The sequence below is a fragment of the Octopus sinensis genome, linkage group LG9, assembly GCF_006345805.1.
Source record: "Octopus sinensis linkage group LG9, ASM634580v1, whole genome shotgun sequence".
Taxonomy (NCBI): domain Eukaryota; kingdom Metazoa; phylum Mollusca; class Cephalopoda; order Octopoda; family Octopodidae; genus Octopus; species Octopus sinensis.
Genome location: NC_043005.1, coordinates 20,828,010 through 20,846,457, shown reverse-complemented (window position 1 = coordinate 20,846,457; position 18,448 = coordinate 20,828,010).

Genomic DNA, 18,448 nt, shown 5'->3' with positions numbered 1-18,448 from the left:
TGCTAGCATAATAAACATTACTAACCACAAATACTTAATGTTTGTTGCTCCTGAGCATCTGCCACATACAAAAACTATCTTCCCAGTTAGTCTTCCTTTGATAATGCTGCACCTCTTATGTGTCCATAGCTTACACTGGGTACATTTTATAGAGTATCTACCTATACCTTTTCTACAGATCGAGCAGGGCCATCAACCTGAAGGGACATGATGTTGACAAACCACAAAAGTGATGAAATTGTTAATACGCATCACTCCTAGAGGGGATTGGAGAGGAATTGTACTCTGTCTCACCTGGCCATGGCTTTCAGGTGTTTTAACACCCAGTGCTTTGAGAGAGTATTCTTCACCACACTAAATAGCAACCTACCAGCAAATACATGAAGCATATATGTTAAGTATATGTGGTTTAAAATGTTTATTACCCTGGCATTCCTTCTAGTTCATGATAACAAATAAACATAGGGGTTCTATGTCACAACAATTACAAACATTGAAATTCAATGCCACAATAATTAGTTATCTATTTATTAAATATGGTAAAAAAATTTGTTTTAAATTATGCATATTAGATTACGTGAAAAGCAATTAATATTATTACTATCTGTTATAATTATAATACTGATAATAATACCTATTTCTTTACTACACATAAGGGGCTAAACACAGAGAGGACAAACAAGGACAAACAAATGGATTAAGTCGATTATATCGACCCCAGTGCGTAACTAGTACTTATTTAACCGACCCCAAAAGGATGAAAGGCAAAGTCGACCTCGGCAGAATTTGAACTCAGAACGTAGTGGCAGACGAAATACTGCTAAGCATTTCGTCCAGCGTGCTAACGTTTCTGCCAGCTCGCCGCCTTTACTGATAATAATACCATCTTAATACATACTTCTGAGAGGAGGATTACGACTAATTCCTTTGACCATGAATACCACATGCAAGTGAATGCTTTTGTAATTTCAGAAACAAAATTATTACCTTTATAAAATCAGGGTTCAAGGAAGAATATAGTGTGGAAATGAAAGGTCATAAGAGGGGATTCTACATATTATTGCCTATATTCATGGGAAATCTAGATTACATAATAATTCTTCCTCATTCAAGTGTAGAAGAAATTTTTCAAATGTTAGTAATTCAACAAATATTAGTAAATGCATTTGAGATTTAAAAGACAGGAAAATTAACTAAGATTTAAAGTGGTCCATTATTAGTTATGCACCATTGTACAATACTAGAAATTTTAAATGTGATTTTTGTCTTGAGGAAATGTATTTCATAACATTTAAATTGACTTTTAAAGGTAATTTTATATTGAAATGTTCTCACATATACAGGAAAATATTTAAAAATTTCAATAGTAAATAGCCCTTTAATTACAGTTGTTAAGGAACAATGATGAAATATATATACACACACACACATACATCACATACACATACATACATCCATACACACATGCATACATGCACACACACACACACACACACACACACACACACACACACATACATACATACATACATACATACACACATACATACATACATGACAACTGATACAAGCATTGTGGAGTTAACACCATACATATCACCCACATCATATGCAGTTGTCCGAAAATGTCATCATGATATCATTAATCAATGAGATATGATGAAGTAACAAAGAAGTAATGCTATAATGAAATCCGTGGGAATGATAACCCAGAGAACAAAGAAATATGAACCCACAGTATGGTAGAAGTCATAACCACTCGTAATAAAAAGAAGTACTGGTGGATTATCCAAGTGAAAACCTCAACAAATTCTAAGCACAATAGACCTGACATAATGATTTGGGAGATAGAAGAGAAACTGTGTATAGTTCTGTAAATTAGCTCCATAGTGACGTTAACACTGAAAATAAGTGAAAAAGAGGATACCTACACTGAACTATTGAGAAATTTGCAGTTGCTCTATCCAGATTACAAGTTGAGGTTTATCATCATCATCATCATCATCGTTTAACGTCCGTTCTCCTTGCTAGCATGGGTTGGACGGTTCAACCGGGGATCTGGGAAGCCAGAAGGCTGCACCAGGCTCCGGTCTTATCTGGCAATGTTTCTACAGCTGGATGCCCTTCCTAACACCAACCACTCCGTGAGTGTAGTGGGTGCTTTTTACGTGCCACCTGCACTGGTGCCAGGTGAGGCTGGCATCAGCCACGGTCGGATTGGTGCATTTTACATGCCACCTGCACGGAAGCCAGTCGAGGCGGCACTGGCTTCGGCCACGATTCGGATGGTGCTTTTTACGTGCCACCGATACGGAAGCCAGTCGAGGCGGCGCTGGCATCAGCCACGATTCGGATAGTGCTTTTTACGTATCTCCAGTCCAGGGGTCCTGGCATCTACCAGGTACCAGTCATAGGATTGGTTCAATTTCGATTCCGATTTCGATTTCGGTTTCACTTGCCCCAACAGGTCTTCGCAAGCTAAGGGGGGTTGGCATAGGTGCCTGTCGTCGGATGAGGTTCGATATCGACTTCGCTTGCCTCAACAGGTCTTTGTGTGTCCAAGGGAGGAAAAGCATGCATAAGTGGGCTGGACTCACTTGTCCTGCTTGGTCTTTTCACGCACAGCATATTTCCAAAGGTCTCGGTCGCTGCTCATTTCCTCAGTGAGACCTAAAGTTCGAAGGTCGTGCTTCACCACCTCGTCCCAAGTTTTCCTGGGTCTACCTCTTCCACGGGTTCCCTCCACTGCTAGGGATTGGCACTTTTTCACACCTATCTTCATCCATTCTCGCCACATGACCATACCAGCGCAAACGTCTCTCTTGCACACCACAACTGATGCTCCTTAGGTCCAATATTTCTCTCTGTGTACTAACGCTCTGTCGAGCATGCACACTGACATTACACATCCATCGGAGCATACTGGCTTCATTTCTCATGAGCTTACACATGTCCTCAGCAGTCACAGCCCATGTTTCACTGCCATGTAGCATGGCTGTTCGTACACATGCATCATACAGTCTGCCTTTTACTCTGAGCGAGAGGCCTTTAGTCACCAGCAGAGGTAAGAGCTCCCTAAACTTTGCCCAGGCTATTCTTACTCTAGCTGTTACACTTTCAGCACACCCACCCCCACTACTGACTTGGTCACCAAGATAACGGAAGCTATCAACTACTTCTAGTTTTTTCCCCTGGAAAGTGACGGAAGTTGTTTTCTGCAGATTTTCAGAGGTTAATGCTCCCGAGCATCTGCCACATACAAAAACCATCTTCCTAGTTAGCCTTCCTTTGACATTGCTGCACCTCTTATGTGTCCATAGCTTACACTTGGTGCATCTTATAGAGTTTCTACCTACACCTTTTCTACAGATCGAGCAGGGCCATCTACCTGAAGGCGTTTGTGATTTGTCTACCTTCCTACTTATTACGACTTTGGTTTTAGCTAGATTGACTCTAAGGCCCTTCGATTCTAAACCTTGCTTCCACAACTGAAACTTCTCCTCCAGTTCTGATAGTGACTCAGCAATTAGAGCAAGGTCATCAGCTTAGAGGAGCTCCCAGGGGCATCCTGTCTTGAATTCCTCCGTTATTGCCTGGAGGACTATGATAAATAGGAGGGGGCTGAGGACTGAGCCTTGGTGGACCCCTACCACGAACCCAAACTGCATCTCATCTAAACTAACTCTCTCTCTAATTAGTTGGCTTATGACCCTCTCTGTAACCTTCATCACCTGATCCAACAGCTTGATACCTCTGTAATTATTTGTATCTAGGGCATTACCTTTACCTTTGTAGCAGTTGACTATTATGCTGCTACACCAGTCATTGGGTATGACTCCTTCGTGTATCACCTGATTAACTATACGGGTGACTAGGCTATAGCCGACACTACCAGATATTTTGAGCATCTCTGCAGTGATACCTGATGGGCCTGGGGCTTTCCCTGTCTTCATGCTTCTAATTGCCTTAACTACCAAGGAACTATCAACCCTGATAGCTGGTCCCTCTGTTGGGTCAACATTCGGCAGACTCTCTTTATCCCATTCATTTTCTTTATTCAGCAACCTTTCATAGTGGCTTCTCCAAGCCTCTCTCTTTGCATCCTCTTTAGCGCAAGTGAACCATCTTCCATGCGAACACACTTCTCTCCTACCACATCACAATTCTCTCTCACACACTGTCTTGCAACACGAAACACCTCCAGTCTTTGGTCCTCACGGCGCAGAACATTGGCAAATTTTTTCTTAACTGTTTCCCCTCTGGCTAGATAGACCTGTCTCCTAGCTTCCCTTTTGACAGTCTTATACAATTCCCTGCTACCACCATTCTTCCAGTGCTTCCAAGTCTGTCTCTTTTCTCTAATAGCCCTGTCTACAACAGTGTTCCACCACCACGTTACCTTGGGACGAGAGGGGACTTTGCACCAGCCACAGATCTGGTCAGTGGCTCTCAGCAGGTTGTCCCTTAGAAACGTCCAGTTGCCCTCTACCCCATGTGATACTCTATCCCCTTCTACTTCATCAAAGGCTTCAAGTAGCATGTCCTTAATCCCTGTCCATTCGCAGGATCTTTAAGCTTCCAGATCCTTCTTCTCCATGTTGGTCGTCTTCTGGTTGTCCTCCTAGTCCTGATCCTAAAGTCACTAACTACCAGTCTATGTTGTTGGGTACATTCTTCACCTGGGAAGGTTTTGGCATTTATAAGTAGCCATCTTTCCCTTTGCCTGGCAAGGATGTAGTCAATTTGGCTGGTATGCTGGCCCGATCGGTAGGTGACTAGGTGGCTGGTAGGTTTCCTGAAGTTAGTGTTGCAAATCATAAGATTATTTGCATCGCAGAACTCCAGCAGCCTGGTTCCCTCCTCATTGTGGGAACCATAGCCATAGCCTCCATGTACGCCATGGAAGCCCCCAGCATGTCGTCCAACGTGACCATTGAAGTCACCAGCCACAAAGAGAAGGTCTCTGTCGTTTATACCTGCAATTATTGAGACACTGGGTTATGTAACACACTGCCTAAACACTGATCGTGAGAAATGAAGCCTCTCAAAACCAAAAAGGAGAGAGCTAATTTGAAGACTACAGATCCAATCAATCACTGGAACTGTAAAAATCTGTACAACTTTCCAGAAGTTTATTATTCAAATACATATGAGCATGTCTAGATATGCAACAATATGCATGAGAATACATGCATAAAGCAAAGCATTATAATCTGCGTAAATACATAAATACATATATACTAACAAAAACACGTTGTTGATGTTCAAATTCCAATGAAGAAGCCTTGGATACTGGTCAGAAACAAGTTCTTTCTCTATTGGCAAGAAATCTTGATAAAAAACTGAACAATGACATACATATAAATGATACATACATGCATACAACACACACACACATACACACACACACACACACACACACACACACACACACACACACATATATATATATATATATATATATATATATATATATATACGCAGGCACACACACATGTAAAGATATCAATACACACATAAACACACACACACACACACACACATATATGGTCCAACACATGCCAGCATGGAAGATGGAAGATAAATGATGATGATATAAATACATACATACAGACAGACAGGCAGATAGGATACCAATCCTTTCAGTAAACAGTCCTGCTCTATCTGTAGAAAAGGAGTAGGTCACAATTCCATACAGCACTCAGTGCAAACTATGAACACATAAAACATGCTGGGGATTCAGAGGAAGATTAACAGAAAAAGTAGAATTTGTTTGTGGCAGGAGCAATAAACACAAAGGTTACACAGGAAACATATTCTGTAATACCCAGGAGGGTCCCTAGAAGTAGGATATATTTTCTGTTACCTAGGTGGCCTAATTGGCAATGGAGGAGAATGCTCTGTAAATATAGTTGCCAGAATAAGAATTATTTGGAGAAATTCGGAAAAGTATTACCAATTTTGATGACTGTGTATGAACAGCAATGCTACATGTTATGTAATCTTGGGCAAAAACTAGAAAGAATTTAAACTAGCATGCTCTCATGGATGTGCAACATCAGTGTGTCTGTTCAACAAGCTACAAACATACTGTATTAAAATTTGGCATACAAAGGAAGTGTGCAGAACAGAGGATTTTAATGTTATATACCTCTGCAGAGGGATGAGGTCAGCTGTATACAAAAGTGCTGATTATAAAATGTGCAAAGGGCATATAAAAGAAGGAAACTTGGAAAAATATGTGATGAAATGTAGAAGACTGACTTCAAGATGCTGAGCCTCCTTGAGGACTGAGATGAATGGCAATATGCTGTGCTTGAGAAGACCCATTCATCGCAGCAGAATTGAGGTTCTGTCAAGCCTTTCCCAACAGCTCCTTCTCTAACACTCATTTTTCTATCAATTTTTAGGAGTACACTATTTCTTTCTTTCATTTCCCTACTGCTGAACTGATATTCTCTGCATCCAACCCATTCCTTATCTCCACTCATCTGTCACACAATTCACACTGTAGCACATTTACCTACACTGCCAGCTTTTCTGCTCCTCTATCTTATTCTATCATCCACACCAAGTTTATATCTTAACATTACATCTCTCTCTATTTCTCTCTCTCTCTCTTTCTCTTTTGACTTTTGAGATGGAGAACCAAGTATTCACCTCTTTACCAAGTCACCTACTCCTGAGTTTCCATCTTAGTTTCTTATCCCTCATTATTATAACCATTAAGTCTTGTCTTGTGGATACTTAGTGACTTCATCAGTTCTGGTGCCACATAAAATGTAACCAGTACACTCTCTAATTAAGTTGGTTTCAGAGAGTGCATCTAGCTGTAGAAAATATGCCAACACAGAAATTAAAAGTTGGGGTAGCCCTATGCCTCTTTTGTTCATGTTGAACAATCCATCTCATGGCAGTATGAATGTTAGATGATAGTAAAGATATGTATGTATGTATCTATGTATGTTTATAGACAAAAGTATATATTTATATAATTACGGAGGTATCAAATTGTTGAATCAGATGACAAAAGTTATGGAGATAGTATCAGCCCAACTAATTAGGGAGAAAGTTAGCTTAGAGGAGATGCAGTTTAGTTTTGTGCCAGGGTGAAGCACCACTGATACTATTTCTGGTAAGGCAGCTTCAGGAGAAATACATAGCCACAGACAAATCTCTGTATTTGGCTTTTGTGGACAAGGAGAAAACCTTTGACAGGATCCCCCGTTCCTTTATCTAGTGGTCACTTCATAAACTAGTGTTAGTCAAGTGGTTGGTGAGAGTTGTACAAGCTATATACAAAGATGCTATAAGTTAGGTGAGCGTTGGCAATGTGTCCAGCAAAGAATTCAGGGTACAAATACGGGTTCACCGAGGATCGATGTGCAGCTCCCTCTTGGTCATCATAGTACTCTAGGCAAAAACAGGAATTCAAGACAGGCTGCCCTTGTGAGCTCCTCTATGCTGATGACCTTGCTCTTATAGCTGAATCACTAACTTAACTAAAGAAGATGTTCCAGGTATGGAAGCAAGGCCTAGAATCGAAAGACCTTAGAGTTAACCTAACAAAAACCAAAGTCTTATTAAGTAAGAAGGCAGACAAATGACAATTCCTTTCATGTAGATGGCCCTGCTCGATCTGTAGAAAAGGCATAGGTAGAAATTCCATAAGATGCACCCGTTGTAAGCTTTGGACACATAAAAGGTGTAGCAATAACAGAGGAAGGTTAACAAGGAAACTAGCCTTTGTATGTGGAAGATGAACATGTACAATCAATACTGAAAATATACAGAAAACAGACTCCATCAAATGCAGGGGGTGAAGGTGGGGGGCAAGCTAGATGTAGTAGACTGCCTCTGTTATCTAGATAACCAGTTTGGTAGCGGAGATGGATGTTCCAAGGGCATAGCTGTGAGAATAAGATTAGGCTGGGCAAAGTTCAGAGAGCTCCTATCTCTGCTGTTTGCAGATTGTAAGCATCTTGAAAGAAAAGTTAGGTTTAAGAGGCATCAGCTGTGCTGTGCAAGAGAGACAACTGTGCTGAAAGACATAGGACAAAGTGGTGAATCATGATCCTTGAAATTTTAGCTTCACTGAGGCGATGACTACTGCCCAAAATCTTTGGTGATATGCTGTGTTTGAGAAGGCCTGTCAAGTCAAGTGAAATCAAAGTCGTGACCAATGCTGGTACTAGTGGCATGCAAAGGGCACTTTCGAGTATTGGGCCTCGTGGAGGCAATGTGGCTGAGTTCCATTTGAACATTGGGCCCCATTAAAGCAATGACTGAGACTTTGGCATTGTGGCATGCTTGAGAAGAAGACCTATCAAGCCAACCAAATTCACATTCATGGCAGATACTGGTGTAATGCAAATGGCACCCATACCGTTGGCACATAAAAGCACCCATTACACTCTCGGAGTAGTTGGCATTAGAAAGAGCATCCAGCCATTCAAAACTATGCCAAATCAGACTGGAGTCTGGTTCAGCCTTTCAACTTACCAGCCCCAGTCAAAGCGTCCAACCCATGCCAACATAGAAAATGTACATTAAATGATGATGATGATTGAGTAATTCCAATAATAATGCCGATTCTTATACTTTTTTTTTTATAAAATTAAGATGAACAAAGTTTCTTTTGGATCTAAAATATACTCTCTTTCATTTTCTGCAAAGCTTTTCCATCTATCTAGTAAACATCCAAGTTCCCCCTTCCAAAATTCACTTCTCTGTGATGAAAAATATTCCTCCAGTACTGTTCTGACATCTTCTACAGAATTCATATTTTTCCCATCCAAATGATTCTGAAGACTACGGAATAAATGATAATCAGATGGGGCAATATTCAGAGAATATGGTGGCAGGGACATTGTTTCCATTTCAAAGCGCTTCTGCCTTTGGCAGGTCATCCTTACTGTATGTGGCTGAGCATGACCCTGATGGAAGAACACCTTTTGTCCTGAAACCAAAGATGGTCATTTTTTCCTTTTCCTGACTTAAGCTGCTCACAGTAGATCTCCTTTGTTATCATTTGCTTTGGATTTAAAACTTCAAAGTGGACTAAACCTTTCATATCCCAACAAACAGATAACAGCACTTTATGTGGATGAAGACCTTCTTTAGCCTAGAGTACCAGTGTTTCTCCCTTCCCGAACCACTGTCTTTGGCACTTGACATTTTTATAGAGAACCTATTTCTAATCACCAGTCACTATTCAGTCCAAAGGAGGTTCATTTGTGACATGTGACAGCAAAGAAGAGCACAAATATGCTCTGTGTGTGTGATTAGACATGGACAGTTTGTAAGGATTTCGTTCACTCACTTTGCAGACTTTTCCGACAGCACACAGGTGTTGATGTATGGTTGATTGACCAAATTCAAGCTTCTCTGCTAGTTCCTCAACAGTTATGATGAGATTTTGTTCTACCATGATTTGCAGAACATCCTGTCTGTCTGTCTGTCTGCATGTCTGTGCATGTCTGTGTGTTTGTGCATGAGTAAGCTGCTTTTGACATCATTGAATACAATCATTTTCTCCATTTCTCTTCCTCCTTGGAAAACATATCTGACTGGAAAAACTTTACTAAACTTAGAATCAGTTGGTTTTTAGTGACATGTAGTTTATCCAACCATACAGAAGGTGAATCAGTAGTACTGTCTGAGCTAAGCAAGAAAGGAAAATAGGCAGTAGAATTATATACAATTCTCTTTTGGTTATTTTATTACTTGCTTCAGTCATTTGACAACTGCAAATGCCAGAACACTGCCTTTTAGTCGAAGAAATCAACCCAGGACTTATTCTTTGTAAGCTTGGTACTTATTCTATTGGTTTCTTTTGCTGAACTACTAAGTTATGCCGACATAAACACACCAACATTGGCTGTCAAGTGATGGTGGGGTTGACAAACACAGACACACACATATAAATTTATATATATATATATATATATATATATATGAGCCTCACAGAGGCTATGATGAAAGACTGAGACCTCTGGAGATATGCTGTAACTTCGAAGACCTGACAAATGAAGTGAGTTCATGGCTTGCAGGACGGCTTGCTGTGCTTGAGGAGACCTATTGTGTCAAGTTCATCAACATCAAAATAAAAATCATATGGATATTGTAGTTGTGATACCCGTGCCAGTGGCACGTAGGGCCTCACAAAGGAAATGACGAAGACCGAGACCTCTGAGATATGCTGTGACTATGAAGACCCAACAAATGAAGTGAGTTCATGGTTTGCAGGATGGCCTGCTGTGTTAACCTTGGATCATAGAGTGATCCGCTGTTCTTGAGGAGACCTATTGTGTCAAGTTCATCAACATCAAAATGAAAATCAAATGAAAATTATAGTTAAGATACCCATGCCAGTGACACATAAAAAGCACCGTCCGAATGTGGGAGATGGCAGTGCCGCCTGACTAGTGTCCGTGTCGGTGACACGTAAAAGCACCAATCGATCGTGGCTGTTTGCCAGCCTCCTCTGGCCCCTGTGCCAGTGGCCCGTAAAAAGCACCCACTACACTCACGGAGTGGTTGGCATTAGGAAGGGCATCCAGCTATAGAAACACTGCCAGATCAGATTGGAGCCTGGTGCAGCCTCCTAGCTTTCCAGGCCCTGTTCGAACCATCCAACACATGCTAGCATAGAAAACAGACGTTAAACGATGATGATGATGATGATATATATCAGGTCATCTCATAAGTTCTGTCTGAATTTTGAATAAAGAAAACAAGTGATCAAATGTTATATTTAATTGAAATTTAATCATCAATGTGCTTTCTCTGATTATCTATGACTTCCTTCCATCTATTTACAAGCTTTTTAATCCCATCAAAGTAAAACTCTTTTGGTTTCAAAGTGAAGAACTCTGAAATGTAGTTTCGACCACCTCCTGGTTTGCAAAAGTTATGTCCCCCCAAATCATTCTGTAAACAACGAAACAAATGGTAGTCTGAAGAAGCAAGTTGGGAGAATAAGGTGGATGAGGAATGTTTTTCCAACCCAGATCTTCAATCTTCTGTGATGTGATCTTTGCAGTGTGGGGTTGCACATTGTCCTGATGAAACATTACTCCTTTTCAACTCACTAAATCGGGTCTTTTTTTTTCAAAGCTTGGTTCAAATGCTCTAATTACTGACTGTAGACTTGAGCATTGATTGTTGCATTAGGTGGTAACAAGATGCCATGCAGTGGGACTAAACTGTGGCCTCTACAAACATCACTCCTTGATATTTGTCGGTTTAATGCCACATGTTCGCCCTGTTTGCTTTGTCACAAGTTCTTTGTATTCTATTCCATTCTTTGTTTCTCTATCTAGGGCAGGTACCACTGGTATCATTACGTATAATGTTATCTAATTTCTTTTTAGCCCCCCTGTATACACGAACCCTATCTTTCTGATCATATCCAGAGAACTGCATGCAGTGTATGAAGTTCTGTATATGTTTCTTCATTTCACAGGGTTCGCATAGTGGGGACACATTGTTCATTATTCTAACTAGTTCATTATTCTAGCTAGTTCTCCACAGCCCATGGAGAACTAGCCCATAGATTTAGAAAAGCTCTGAAGGAGAGCAAACTCAACATTAAAATTGTTGAAAAGCCAGGGAACTCCATCAGATCACAACTATGTAGGATGTACCCGTTTAAGAATACCATATGCACCAATGATAACTGCATGGTGTGTAGAATTAGCCCTAGTATTAACTGTAGAACTCGAAATGTAGTTTACAGCATAAGATGCATAGAAGGTGCTTGTATGGACATGAACATGATGTACATAAGGGAGACGTCTAGGAGCATTGCGGAACGGATAAATGAACATCTAAGACAATATGATGACAGAAAACAGTCCTCCATACTCTACCAACATGCCAAAGACCACAATGGAGGTAACTTGGGTCAACTTGACATCCGCATCTTATCCAAGCACCCAAAAGACCCAACACTCAGTCAAATACGAGAATATGTCCTTACAAATGAAACCTCCCCAATATTAATAGGAAATATACACAATAAATACCATACCTCCATACCCACAGTTTACACAGGTAAAGTAGAATAGTTAGTGGACTGTTAGGTAGATAAATGTATGTATGTATGTATGTATGTATGTATGTATGTGGGTGTGAGAGTGTGTGTATGCCTTTTTTTTAAATCATTATTATTTTTTTTGTTTTTTATGTTTGTTATTTTTTAATATTTTTTTATTTTATGTTTTTTATATTTTTTTATTTATTATTTCTGTATGTAAGCATTTAGATATGTAAATAAACAGATCAATATACAGAAGGATAGGTATATAGACTATATGAACAGACACATATGGAGACACGGATCCACACATATAAGGATGCACATCCATACATACAAACATGGTACATAGTTACATAACACACACACACACAGATATGCACACACCAGGAGACAGAGGTGCATACATATACAAACACATGCTCACACACACATACATAGAAAATACACAAACACTGACAGGCAAACACATAAATATGCAGGATACATACATACAGATGCAAACACATACATACATACATATACATACACACACATATATACATACATACACATGCAAACACACATACATACATACGTACATGTATGCATGTATAGGCACACACACACTGACCCACACACATGCGCAAAAACAAACAAAAGGGAACGCAGTGTAAATAACAGACAGAGTCAAGACTATTGAAAAGGTTGCAAGACGCAACAAAAATTTTAGAAAATAAAAATAAGAAATAAGTGGAAATTTTACCGGTGAGTGTGTTAAATAATAAGGCACTAAAAGAGAATGACTCTCCCCAGACACAACAATATATATATATATATATGTATGTATGTATATGGAACACTCACTTTCATGTGGTGATTGACTTGTTAGTATAGTTACTACTCTGATCTCCTTGAGATTTTACAACCAGCTGGTTTACTTGTTGCAAATCAGTTACTGATGGTCGCTTTGTTTACAATATATTGTTGGCTTGAGTGAACACTAGCTATTACACTAGGGACTGGGTGCTCATGACTGAGGATGAGGCAAGCAGCATGAAACTAAGTTACTCTTGTTGTATGCAAGAGGGTGGATGGGTTTGCAAGAGGAAGGATAATATGGTGACAGAGAGGATAACCAGTGAAATGTGTAGATGTAGAGAGCAATATTACTGAATAGAAAATGACTAACAAGTGAAAAGTTCTCAGGTAGCAAGGAAGAAACAACTGAAATGTCCTCAGGTAGCAAGGTTTAAGGAGGAATAAAGGTCTGTTGAGAAAGATATAAGGAAAACGTAATATGAGTGAGATGCCCATTTGTACTCACACACACCATACACAAACACACACACACACACACACAATACAAACCAAGTTCTGCCAGAAATCAGTTGTAAAGCAAAAAGCAAGTCTTCTTAAAAATTACATATTGCTAAACATTGCAGTGCTCTGTGATCACTTCTATGACATTCAGTGTCCTGAGGTCAGCCATCAGTACTCCATCCCATGTCTTCCTGCATCTCCATCATACATAAGCTCTACCCATCTTTAGTTATCCATATGCATAGCATGTCCATACAAGCATAGTCTTCTTTCTTGCACACTACATCTGATTTCTCTTTAAAACCAGTTTTGCATTCAGCACATTTATACTACGTCATATATGCACACATTTGCATAGTGAATAGAGCATGCTCGATTCATTTCTTTCAAGTCTTCTCATGTCTTTTGAGATCAAAGCCCATGTCTCCTAGCCATGCAGTATTGCCACACACACAGATGCAAATACAAAAATACATGCATATAATAAATAAAATGAAAATAGTCTACTGACCAGGGTTAGTTATGTACACATCTACTTTTTTTTTGCTGGGTTTAAGTTTATCAGTCGACTGAGTCACATTACTCAGAACACATAATTTATTTTCCTCTTCATACTGGTAAGAATTACATCCATCATATCTGTAGCATTCTTCATTACATTCCTTTAAGGTCTTATTCTTATACTGTCCTAAAATACCCACTACTGGTATGCTAACTTTTTTAAGCTTGAAATGTTCATTATTGGCTGGAAGAAAAAAAGAAAGAAATACATTTTAAATGCTGACATGCACATTCACACACCCACACATGTGCATTATATACTGACAACTAATTCACAAAATAGTCCACAAGTTACAAAACAATTCACCTGAGTTTGTACATTACTAACCTTAAAGTGTGCTTTTGTAGGGTAAAAACTTCCTTTAACATGTGATCAACTAAGATGTCTGTTGTTACAGCCATGCAATCTTAAACAAGAGCACACCATCAGAAAAAGTATGTCTAAATTGATTATCCAAAATGAAAACATTCAGGCAAAGGTTTGAGTATCACTCTTGATGCAATCTGATTCTGCTACCAAGGAAAATTGCCAGAATTCTTATGAAGGTGTCTGTTCTCCTTGTTAAGTTTTATATAGGGTATTATTTGCTGAACACATCAATTCTAAAATAATATCCACTTAGTTGAATATAGATTAGTTGTAATCTTAATGTTTAAATCAAATTTTTTGAAGATAACTGATAATTTCTTAAATCTCATTATGGGATGGCTGTTCAAATCAGTTGAAACTGTCTCTCTACAAAACTTATCTGTGAACAAGTCTGAAGTTCTTGAGGGGACCCAGGGTAAATATTGCAGTAATATCTCTCATTCCAGCCAAGTTGCAGTTCCTCATAGTTATGCAGAGAAATAGCTCAACTTTCTTTTTGGCCCAAAAGGTTTATCAAGATAGTAATGACATACTTAATATTGAGATCCATAAATCTAGTGAATTTTCCCTTATGTCAAGGATTTCAAGGTTGAAGGATTTGAAAAGAAATACACAAGATCTTTAAAAGCAAACTGGGTGAATTTGCTGGCACTTATGCTTTTAATGCCATGGAACTACTCTGAATAAGAACCTGTATAAGGTGAAATAATTTTGAGTCTCAGTAAAGTTCTTTGTGTGGTATAATGGTTGATGATAGGAAAGACATCTAGCCATAACAACCATGTCAAAATGTACAAAATACATGAATCTGTAGAATAGCATTTCTTTCTCTGTTATTTTGTATTTCATGTTATGTAGAACATAACATCCCTTGTGAAACACTGTGCTGTACCAGCAATAAGTCATGTCAAAGTGGGCAAATAAATAGAAACTCATTACTGCAACAATTGCTACTGCTACTACACTTCAAGTTTAAGTAAAAGAACAGCAGTTTCGTTTCTGATGTAAAATAAGAAACAAACAACTGGAAATATATAGAAAAGAATTCCAGTTGAAGAAATGCTGTATCAGAATGTTTTAACAGCGTACACAGTTCTTCTCTTCATTCTTTTTCTCAAGAACATGTTTATGTCTCCTCCTCATTAATAAACCTCCCAATGTTCTTACAGAAATAGTTATCTATATATTATTAAGTGAAAATGGAATCACAAAATTCAGAAGAAAAGAAAAAGAGGAGCCCAATAATAAAATACAAATAATAATTACGTTTCACTCGCTGGTAGTAATCCCTGTCTTTGGCTGACTTAAATTCCTTGGAATAAGCTGCACTTTCCTTCGATAAGTAACATTGTCCCTTTTCTTTGTTTATTTCAAATGATAAACAATTTTTGTCAGATAGACATTTTTTTTTACAGGCTTCTGCTGTTACATTTTTCTTAGGCCACAATATTTTCCCAGATACATCCAGAATTGCATTGTTTACTTTCAAAAAAAGGCTCTCAACAGCTGAAATTAAAATAAAATTTAGATCAATGTAACTAATAACAGTAATATTTTCTAACATAGAAGAATGCCAAAGCTTTGATGTAAGAAATGGCTAACTACAATAGGCCTCAACACTTGACTGGCAGCATTTTTACTTACTAGCCTCGGAAAGATGAAGTTGTCAAAAGCCAGATTTGAACCCAGAAGTTCAAGAGCCAAAATAAATATCACAAAACATTTTGTCTGATGCTCAAATGATTTTGTCAATACTTCACCTTCAACAGCAAGAATAATTATAATTATCATCGATGGTAACAAAGTCATACATATTGCAGTGTGAGGATACATGAAAATGAATGAAATTTAGTTCTTAAGTAACACTGTTTTATCAATCTCAGGAGTATGAAATGTGAAATACCCTCTGGTGGATTTGAATCCAGAATGTAAAAGAATGTAACTGAATATGGCTAGTCTATTCATGACAAGAAACATCACTCTACTGATTGTGTAATTTTTTCCTTAGGAAAACAAAAATACTTTTACTTTGATCACCTCCTCCAATGACTCTTTCTTCTCAAAAGATTTTTGTCTTGCAAGTTACTTGGTGACCCTGTCAGTGCAAGTGCCACTTTAAAAGCACCCAGTCCACACTGTAAAGTGGTTGGCATTTACAAGATTATCTAGCTGTAAAAACCTTGCCAAAATTGGCCTCACATGCACTTGTGCCAAGTAAGAAGCACTAAGTCCACTCTGCTGGGTAGTTGGTGTTAGGAAAGGCATCCAGCTGTAACAATCTTAACAAAACAGTCACAGAAGATTGATACAAGCTTCTGCTTAGCTGGCTCCTGTGAAACTATTCCACCCATGCTAGCATGGACAGCAGACATTAAAGGATGATCTTCACCAAGATGATTGATATAAGTATGTAGTCAATGTGAACATTTACAACTTAATTTATCAACCTAAGAAATTATATTCAACAAAATTAGATCTTTAGTGAAATGAGAATAAAAAAAGTGATTTTTACAATCATATAACCAGGAGAAGTCATTAACATAAATATTTCATCACTCACTGAACAGTAAAATGAATATATATTAATAAGTTTCAGTTAATCATAATATCATTGTTCAATAAGTAGCCACTTAACTATATATTTTCCATTCATGAAGTGACCCTGAGTATTTTTTTCACAGCTGTTCATTTTGAACAAATATGCATTGAGTGAAGCAGGCATGGCTGTATGGAAATAAGTTTGCTTTCCAAACATATGTTTCTCTATTCAATTTCAATGCGTAAAACCTTAAACAAGTCTCCTACTATAGCCCAGGGTAAACGAGAGCCTTCTGAGTGGATTTGGTTGCTGGCTGATTGCTATGACTGGTCAGAGAGTGACCATTGGTTTTTCACAACTAAAGTGCTTAGCATTATAGGCAACCCATTAGACCCAAATGGCCTGAGGCATATAATGTCTCTATGGTTGGAGGGAGGAAAACATCATGGTCAGTTTATAAACAAAAATCGATGCATCCAGATGGACCCTGGAGGTAGTGCTTCAGGTGGGATTGGGTTATCTCCCTTGCAACAATTTGAATTTTTTTAACGTCAGGTTAAAGTGACAACAAGGGGAAGAATGGATGGGGTCCAGAGTATAAAACAATAGATCAAGAAACAATAACTGGAGAGGGCACTTATTCTTGGAGTTGAAGATGATTTTCAATTATGGGATTCTCCAGTTGCACCTAGACAGAGGTCCTGCATTATTCAAGAGAAGTGCATCGTCATTCTTATATTCATTTAATTGTATACATGTATAGTAATTAAAGAATTGGAAGGAAAGCTATTCAGGCTCATTATGTGTTCAGTTCAAATCCAGCCAATGTCAACTTCACCTTTCATTCTTGCATGGGTCAATAACATAAAATACCAGTCAGGAACTGGAGTTAGTGATGTCGACTAAAGACTGCAAATCAAAAATTTCTGCCTTTCTTTGCCCAAATCTGTGACTGTTATTATTATTAATATAATATTCAAGTGGAAAGTGGCAAGCTGGCAGGAATATTACCATGGCAGGTGAAATGCTTAACAGTATTTCATCTGTGTTTACATTCTAAGTTCAAATTCCACCAAGGTCAACTTTGCCTTTCATCCTTTTGGGGTCAATAAATTAAGTAACAGTTGTGTACTGGGGTCGATCTAATTGAATGGCCCCCTCCACGAGAATTTCAGGCCTTGTGTCTAGAGTAGAAAAGAATATTTAAGGATGGTGAATTGGTATATGACAAGAACATCAGAAGTTTGATTCAAGTGATTGCCAAATTCTAGTGTAGAAGCACTAAGTTCAAGGCATTGTGCACAATTTTGGATAAGGACACATTGTACAAATTTAAAAAGTCAAGTTATAAATTACAAGAAAAATGAGTAAGATAAGCTGAGGTATAATTATGGAAGTAAAAAATTTACTTAACTATCATGTGGTATCGGGTGGAGATTGGGCTATATGGTTAAAAATTTGCTTCACAAGCAAGCCCTGAATATGAAAGGTAGTGACTGGAAATTATGTGGAAGTCTTCTGGACCTTTCCAGACTTCCTGTTTTTGTGAAGCCGGCTTAATCCATTGCCCAGAATACCTGTCCCTTGAGTAGCTTTAATGAACTCCACTCTTTTACCAGCATTTGTCAATGTCTCA